At 41.2% G+C, this 8054-nt stretch overlaps 1 pseudogene; it reads left to right on the forward strand.

Annotated features, from left to right (window-relative positions):
- Positions 1-310: 310 nt before the first annotated feature.
- Positions 311-972, forward strand: LOC102817135 (annotated as a pseudogene).
- The last annotated feature ends 7082 nt before the right edge of the window (positions 973-8054 follow it).

Genomic DNA, 8054 nt, shown 5'->3' on the forward strand with positions numbered 1-8054 from the left:
AATTCTTCCCACAGTGATCTACAGATTCAACACAACCCCTATCAAAATCCCACAGGCTTTTTAAAAAGAAACAAACAGGCTGATTGTTGGTAGGCAATGCTCCCCGGATATTTTACAGATCTGCAGAGTTGAAGTCTTCTAAGCAAAGAACATATTTTAACAGCAAAGTCCTTAGAAGCTAAAGATTTAGGTCTAACCAAAAGACATTTACTCATTTTCTAGGGTAATAAACTTAGAGAACTTCCCTTTCCATCCCCAGGGAGTTTATTTCATTCAAGAATAAATGTAAGCGCCGAGGCAGCAGGGGAAGATGGCGGTGAACATTCCACAGCGGGAGTGGACCATGGAGCAACTGTGCAGCGAGCAGCTGCCCAAGAAGGACCCTATCAAGTTTCTGCAGGAACACGGTTCAGACATGGTTCTGCAGAACATAAGCTACTAGGAAATATTAAAAATGTGGCCAAAACAGCTAACAAGGACCATTTGGTTACAGCCTATAACCATCTTTTTGAAACTAAGTGTTTCAAAGGTACTGAAAGTATAAGTACGGTGTCAGAGCAGGTGAAAAATGTGAAGATTAATGATGACAAACATAAAGAAACCAAGTTTGAAGAGGGTCCACCAAAATATACAAAATCTATTCTTAAAAAGGGAGACAAAACCAACTTTCCCAAAAAGGGAGATGTTGTTCACTGTTGGTACACAGGAACACTTCAGGACGGAACTGTTTTTGATACTAATATTCAAACAAGTTCCAAGATGAAGAAAAATGCCAAACCTTTAAGTTTTAAGGTTGGAATTGGCAGAGTCATCAGAGGATGGGATGAAGCACTCTTGACTATGAGTAAGGGAGAAAAGGCTCGACTAGAGATTGACCCAGAATGGGCTTATGGAAAGAAAGGACAGCCTGATGCCAAAATTCCACCAAATGTGAAACTCATTTTTGAAGTAGAATTAGTGGATACTGATTGACATGGCAACAGTTCGAGGTCTAAAGACAAGGTTAGTTTGAACTTGAAGAAACTTATGTTACTAATTGGAACTGATTACTTTTGTGTTTGAGGGAGGAGTCAACTAGTTAAATTCAAGGGGAGTTTCATTAAAGCCTGTTTACTCGATGCTCAACTTGTGGAGCTGTGGGTTCTTGCACCAGACTGCAAAACCAGTTGAACTGCAAGGTAGGCGGTTCAAGCTCACCAGCTGCTCCTCAAAAAACCTCTTCAGGGTCGCTATGGGTCGGAATCGACTCAATGGCACTTAACAACAACAATCTCATTATAAATCCTTGAAGTGTAAAATATTTTATTACAACTTTAAAATATGGTTAAACAATTCATTTTCATTTTACCTCATGTTATAATCTAAAAGGCTCAATACAAACGTATCCACAGGGTTGATCTGACTGATTTGTTCTATGTTAATACATTAAGGCTCTGATTAAGTTAAGCAGGACTAAGTATGTACCTTATCAGACACAAGTAGCTAGCAACATTGTCTAAACTGGGGATTTGCCATGGATGCTTATCTTAGAATTTTTAAAATGTATATTTCCATTTAGTGATAAGACACAAGTAAAGTTTGAGAGAAGATTTTGGCATTATACCCTGAATTTAGGGAACATGTACTTCAAAAACAATAATCCCTAATGATGGTTAAAAAAAAAAAAGAATAAATATAAAAGCTCCTTTGAACTCTCTCCCCTTCAGAGGGAAGAAGAATGGACAGGTATGCCAATAGGCCCTATGTAAGTTCTGAGTCTCACAATTTTGGGGTTCCTCTCCTGTGGTACAACCGACTGCATGTGCTGGAAAATATTTGTCTCTCATTTGTGTTGCTCTCTGGGAAATTAGAGCTTGCAATTGACATACGAGTCCTACTCTGGATGCTGCTTTTGACATAACTAATAAATCATTTGTGTCTCTGTCCCTGGTGACTTCTGTCAAGATATGTATGTAAACCTGTAAAAATCTTAGATCCTTTAAAGTTTCTGACTTAACACTGATTCTAAAATTAAACGCAAAAGACCCAAAATACCCAAACCAATTTTGAAAAAGAAAAACAACAAAGTTGGGGAACTTTCACTTCTCAATTATAAGAATTCAGCTGTCAACCCAAAAGTTGACAGTTTGAACCCACCAGCTGTTCCACAGGAGAAAGATGTGGTAATCAGCATCAAAATCTACTTACCACCAATGAGACAGTTATCAAGACAAGTAAGCTTAGTGTTACGGGTTGAACTATGTTGTGGTGGTGGTGGTGTGCCGTGGAGTCGGTTCCGACTCATAGCGACCCTGTACAGGGTTTCCGAGGCTGTGAATCTTTACGGGAGCAGAAAGCCTCCTCTTTCTCTCACGGGACAGCTGGTAGTTTCGAACTGCTGACCTTAAGGTTCGCAGCCCGATTGGTGACCACTACGCTATATGCCCCCAAAATATGTGTCAACTTGCCTGGGCCAGGAGTCTCAATGATTTGGCAGTTATACAAAGAGGCAATTATGTGCTGATTTCCCATGATGTGATCTGATGTAATAAACCAATAAGAAGATTGAGGGTGGGCTGCAACACCTTTAATCCCATCACAAACCTGATCCAATGTAAGGGAGTGTCCCAGGGTGTGGCCTACAGCATCTTTTATCTTACAAAAATGTTGCTAAGTGCTGTTGAGTCAGTTCTGACTCATAAAGACCCTGTATAGGGTTTCTGACGAGCAGCTGCAAACTTTGCAGTTCAAACCAACCTTGCAGTTTAGTGCATTATTCTGCAGCACTACACCAGGACTCCCTTACAAAGATGAAAGGAGTGAAAAGTGAGCAGAGACCTACAATCACCAAGCAAGAAGAGCCAGGAGTGGAGTGTGTCCTTTGGACCCAAGGCTCCTGCACTGTGAAGCTCTTAGATCCAGGGGGAAATTAATGCCAAGACACATGGAGATCTCCAAGGAAAGCTTGGCCTACAGATGATGAAAGGAGACAAATATATTTTCCCCAGAGCCAGTGCTCTGAATTTAGACTTCTAGCATCCTAAACTACAAGAGAATAACTTTCTGTTTATCAAAGCCAACCACTTGTGGTATTTCTGTTAAAACAGCACTAAAGTCAGTACTGACTCGAGGGTACCTAACAACAACAACAGCAACAATAGATAACTAAGATAGTTAGACATGAAGACCAATGGAGCAGAATTGCAAACCCAGAAACAAACCTTTATATTTACAGTCAATTGATGTTCAACAAACGGGCCAAGGCATCTCAATGGGGAAAGGATAGCTTTTCAAAGAAAGGTGCTAGGAAAATTGGATACCCACATGCACAAAGATGAACTTTGTTCTTCCTTAGTGTTCTAATGCTTCTTTTAGGTTTCTAATTATCCAAATTATCCTGATTTTTATATTCTCTTCCTATTGTTGTTGTTGTTAAGTACCACGGAGTCAGCTCCGACTCCCAAGGCTGTAACTCTTTATGGGAGCAGAAAGCCTCCTCTTTTTCCCGCTGAACAGCTGGTAGTTTTGAACTGCTGACCTTGAGGTTAGCAGCCCAATTTGTAACCACTACTCTACCAGAGCTCTTTTTCTTTTATTATACTATTATCTCTGGTTTGGAGTCCTGGTAAAGCGCTGTAGGATAAGCACTGGACTGCTAACTGCAAGGTCAATGGTTTAAACCCACCAGCGGCTCCCCAAAAACTCTTTACAGGGCTGCTATGAATCAGAACAGCCTCAACAGCACTTAACATCTCTAGTTTGGAGAGAGTCTTGGTGTGGTGCTGTGGGTTAATGTGCCAAACAGCAAAGCAGTTTGAACTGCAAGGTCAGTGGTTCAAACTTACCAGCTGCTCCTTGGGAACCCTATACAGGGTTGCTATGACTCAACTGTGCTTAACAACAACAATCCTTCTATTTATTGCATCTGCTGGTTTCTGCATATATTAGGTTGTTTCCTTGTGAGATTTTATGATTTTTTTATTACAAGCTCGACAGGAATCCAATGTAACCTAGGCTCTTTGAATTTATTTTGCCAGGTATACATACCAGTTAGAGTCTATTCAGGAGACAGAAATCACACTAGTAATTTGAACATAATTAAAAGAATTATTATGTAGCTAAAGGTGACTGCTAAGAGTATTGGTGTGATGCTGTAGGATAAGCACTGGACTACTAACCACAAGGTTGACGATTCAAAACCTTATACTGGGTCGTTATGAGTCAGAACTGACTTGATGGCACTAATAACAACAACTAAAAGGGTAAAGAAAAGGCTACGCTAAAAAAATAATACAGGAATAACACTTAAAGGAGCAACTACTACCTCTAGGGTTGGAGGATCAAATCCAAGGAAGGAAAACTTTGCTAGAGAGGTTGTGTCTGCAGCCCACTAGATGGTGGAAAGGTCCTTAGAGGCATGGCCCCACAGCTGGTCCAAAGCTGGCCGGCTAAGGGCTAAGACCGGCAAGCAGGAGCTGCTCCCCAGAGCGCTGGCAAGCTGAACTAGTGAGTTAGGCAGCTGCCTATCTGGGGGTCAGCGAAACGCACTGGAGAAAGTGGGCACTGGTGGTAAGAACACTGCTGACTGGTGTTCTGGTAAATGATACTGACGGATCAGTGCCACTGAGTCTCCTCCCCGCCAGCCACCCGCAGTTGCACCAAAAATGGAGGAATGGAAAGCACACCAAACCACAAAGAGAAACTCCAGCTTCCTATGCTTTATAGTGTTCCTCTAGCGCCCTCAACTGACAAAGCCTAATATTATACAAGCTGGCAACGGAGAAATCCTTGCAAACGTCCTTTATCACAAAGCAGGGCAAAAAAGGATGGATTTGGAACTGAGAAGCAATAAGCTATAACTGGAACATCGGGTTCTCAAGGGGATATCACTGGATCTGGACAAATTTTTACAATGATTTTGTACTTTGGGATTATTGAACCATGAGATGGTGGTAGTGGTGTGCCGTGGAGTTTGTTCCGACTCATAGCGACGCTGTTCAGGGTTTCCGAGTCTGTAAATCTTTATGGGAGCAGAAAGCCTCATCTGTCTCCCGCAGAACCGCTGGTATTTTCGAACTGCTGACCTTGAAGTTAGCAGCCCGATTCGTAACCACTACGCTACCAGAGCTCCTTATTGAACCATGTGGGTAATATAAATTTGGGCTATAAATCCAGAAAAGGCATATCGCTGGGATATGCCTTTTTATTTTTCAAGAAAAAGTATTCTCTCCACCACCAAACCTTCCCATACAGTTTTCCTGCTTGCAAAGGAGGCCTGACTCCTCTGTAGCAGATAATTAAATAGCAATAACAATGTCATGCAAAAAATATTCATAATTACTGTCACCCAAGCTGGTGTGGCGCTGTGGGTTAGTGCACCAGACTGCAAAGCCATTTGAACTGCAAGGTCGGCTGTTCAAGCTCACCAGCTGCTCCTTGGAAATCCCATACAGGGTCCTATGGTTTGGATCGAATCCACAGCACTTAACAACAACAACAGAAATTCACAAAATAAATGGTTTAAAAATACTTATAACTAAGTATATGGATTGGAACAGTGGCAGCAGCAACAGACTCATGTGTAAGGACAATTCTGAGGATATCGCAGGACCATGCAGTGTTTCGTTCTGTGCACCGGGTCGCTGGGGGTAGGAGTTGACTCGACAGTATCTAATAACAAATGTTTTAATATGGAGTTATGCGAGCAATAAATTCATATTTCAGATAACTGAAACTTATCTAGAACCTCTCATTGCTAACAACGAAAAAGTTCATTTTATGGAACAAACATCCATAGAAAGTATAATAGAGCATCTGAAAGAGCCATAAGTGAGACAGACCACCAAGAGAAAGAAGAGGCTTTCTGCTCCCTTGAAGATTTAAAGTCTTGGAAACCCTGTGTTGCTGTTAAGGGCCGTCGAGCAGATTCAGACTCATAGTGACCCTGTGTAGGGTTTCTGAGGAGCAGCTGTTGAGTTTGAAATGCCGACCTTGTGGTTGGCAGTCCAATGCTTATCCTACAGCACCACACTAGGAGTCCTCCGAAACCCTATACTGAGTCACTATGAGTCCGAACGGATTCCACGACACTTAACAACAACAGTAACAGTATTACAGAAGTATCAAAACGATCAGAATATACACCTAATGGGAACAATTTGTCCTATCAGTACCCTATCTGATAAAAGGTTAATAGCCAGAATGTATGAAGAACTCCTACAACTCAACAGTTAAAAAAAAAAAAAAAGATGAGCAATCCAGTTTTTAGATGGGTAAAGGACTTGAATAGACATTTCTCCACAGAAAATTATAAATAGCTAATGTTGTTGTTAAGTGCCATCGAGTGGTTAACTCAAAGCAGCCCTGTATAGGGTTTCCAAAAAGGGACTGTTGGGTTTGAACTGCCGACCTTGTGGTTAGCATTCCAGTGCTAATCTTACTGTACCACACCAGGATTCCAAATGGCCAATAAGTACATGTAAAGATGCTCAACATAATTAATCATCAGAGAGATGTAAATTAAAACCAGGATGAGATACCACTTCACACCCACATGGATGACTATTATCAGAAAAATAGAAAATAACAAATGTCGATGGGAATGTGGAGAAATTGGAACCCTTGTTCATTGCTGATGACATTTTTAAACGATACAGCCACTGTGGAAAACAATTTGGCAGTTCATCTAAAAGCTAAACATAGAATTAGCCAATGACTCAGCAGTTTCACTGCTAGGTCTCACAACAGACTTGAAAGAAGTGACTCAAATAGATACATGTATACCAGTGTTTATTTCAGCACTATTCATAATAACCAAAGGTTGGAAACAACCCCAGAATCCATCAACAGATGAACATATCATCAAATATGGTATATAAAATACAACAAATACATTTCCAGTTGTTTAGGTCAACAAAAAGGTAAATTCTGAAGAATTAAGAAAACATATCTAACCTAACTCAAACCCACTATTACTGAGTTGATTCCCACGCATAGTGACACTATATAGGATTTTGTTGTTAGCTGCCTTGGAGTTGGCAGCTCTGTATAGGGTTTCCAAGGAGCAGCTGGTGGGTTTCAACTGCCAACCTGTGGTTAATGGTCCAGTGCTCATCCTACAGCACCATACCAGGTTTGTTGTTGTTGTCAAGTGCCATCAAGTTGGTTCTGACCCATAATGACCCTGCATAGGGTTTCTGAGGAGCAGCTGGTGAGCTTGAACTGCCGAAATTGCAGTTCAAATGGCTTTGCAGTCTGGTGCATAACCCCACAGTGCCACACCAGGATTGTTGTTGTTGTTAAGTACCGTGGAGTTGGTTCCAACTCATAGTGACCCTGCACAGGGTTTCCGAGGCTATAAATCTTTAAGGGAGCAGAACGCCTCATCTTTCTCCCACAGAACCGCTGGTAGTTTTGAACTGCTGTCCTTGAGGTGAGCAGCCTGAAGAGTGTATATCTTTATGGGAGCAGACAGCCTCATCTTTCTCCTATGGGATGGCTGATGAGTGTGAACTATAGAACTTGTGGTTAGCAGTCCAGTGCTTATCCTACAGTGCCACCAGGGTGAGTATTAATCATCCATAAAGAAAAATGAAATAATGGATAAACCTTGTGAATATGATGCTAATTGCAATAAATCAGACACAAAAGACCATGATCCCACATATACAAATTATCTAGCATAGGCAAATGCATACAGACAAGAGTTTATTAGTATTTACCAAGGTTGGGAGAAATAAGGTATGGGGAGTTATGGCTTAAGAAGTACTGAGTTTCTGTTTGGAGTGATGGATGATAAACATTTGGAAACAAATAGTGGTGATGGTTGCACACCATGAATATAATTAATGTCACTGAATTATGCACTTAAAAATGATTACGGTGAACTTTCAGCAAGATGGCGGATTAGGCAGATGTACTATATGGACCCTCTACAACAAAGATATCAGAGACCAAATAAAACAGATACAAATTAAGATTCTGGCACCCTGAACTTCCGAAGAAAGGTTCAAGAAGTGAATGGAGGGCTTGCTGGGAGGAGAGGCTGAGCAGGGATGGTGAGAGACTGGTGAATG

Source organism: Chrysochloris asiatica, unplaced genomic scaffold (assembly GCF_000296735.1).
Source record: "Chrysochloris asiatica unplaced genomic scaffold, ChrAsi1.0 scaffold00062, whole genome shotgun sequence".
Lineage (NCBI taxonomy): Eukaryota > Metazoa > Chordata > Mammalia > Afrosoricida > Chrysochloridae > Chrysochloris > Chrysochloris asiatica.